Source organism: Atta colombica, unplaced genomic scaffold (genome assembly GCF_001594045.1).
Source record: "Atta colombica isolate Treedump-2 unplaced genomic scaffold, Acol1.0 scaffold55, whole genome shotgun sequence".
In the NCBI taxonomy this organism is placed as follows: domain Eukaryota; kingdom Metazoa; phylum Arthropoda; class Insecta; order Hymenoptera; family Formicidae; genus Atta; species Atta colombica.
Window position 1 is genome coordinate 1,293,432 of NW_017259545.1, and position 1,311 is coordinate 1,294,742.

General features: G+C 36.4%; 1 protein-coding gene across 3 annotated transcripts in view; it reads right to left on the minus strand.

Annotated features, from left to right (window-relative positions):
* Positions 1 to 1,311, minus strand: part of LOC108691963 — a 94,195-nt gene that overhangs the window by 85,234 nt on the left and 7,650 nt on the right. The window lies entirely within an intron of this gene.

Below are 1,311 nucleotides of genomic sequence, written 5' to 3' on the forward strand. Positions count from 1 at the left end.
ACGACCTGTACGAGAAGGTTACTTGGTTAATATATTTTTTACAAGCTTGTCTAGCGGCCGGATTAAAAAGGCGACTTCAACGGCCTGCTCGAGTGCAAGTTTACGACTCCTAAATGGCAGGTTTGCACGGTGGTCTCACGCGTCCAACGTAAACTCGAGGAGACGTACCTTCCTCCGTGCTACAGGGGCGTACACGCCGCCGCTAAAGTCAGAACGAAAAAGGAAGAGAACAAAGCGAAAGTGTTATAGGCTAACAGCAACCAAGCCACAAGGGAACCTTTCGCGGCAAGAAAGCTTTTCTCGGACGAACATGCGCGGTGTCAGTGAATAAAAATGTAACGAAATATACTACACCTCGAGCGTGTTATAATCTTTTGCATTCTAAAATTTGATCGTACAGTTAAATATGTGTAAACATATAAACGTTCGAATTATTGTTTAAACGTAATGTAATTAATCTTTTTGCGTTAAAAAAAAAAAAATATAATATAATTATGGAGCATATACAAGGTATGTTTGCAGCAAGAGAGATATTGCTTATAACTCAAGACACACTTAAGAAAAGTTCATGGAGATATATAAGCAGAAAAAGAAGATACAAACGAGGAAGAAGAGAGAAAATCAGAAGAGCAATGGGAAAAAAAAAGTGAAAATTCGCTCGAACGCAAACCATCAGACTATATTTTTGGATAGCTCTTCATAGCCAGTCTCCTTTTGTCTGTCGGATTTTTAAGAGCACCACTCACATCTCATCCTTCCTTTTCCTTCCACATCCATCGTACCTTCCGCCCAGCCAAGTCTTTGTACAAATGTACATGCGCATGTATCAGTATACACATACACATATATATTTGCTATGCTTTAAACAAGCGAAGTAGTGAGATCAAAAGACATAGCCTTCTATTTTAGCACCGATCGGTGCACGCTCTGCACTTCATTAACCACTTCATTTCATTTTAAAATAAAGATAAAATTTCAACAGACGAGAATTCGCGAAGTGCAAGAAATACAATTGTTATTAACGATTCATTAAGTTAATTAAATCCAAAGATTAACAGTATTTAATTGTGCGATCGCAATCTTCGCGTTTCAGAAACATTACGATAGATATTATGATGGATACAGCGAGCTCGTGAGAGAGTTACTTCACTCACATTTTATAAGAGAAAGGTTTTGATCGGAAAAAGATAAGCAATCCAACAAAATAGTGATAAAAAAAAAATATATATATATATAGTATATTCTCGCCATTACTATTGTTGCTTAAGGATATACTCGTAATTTTGAGATTTTAATTGTATATATATATAT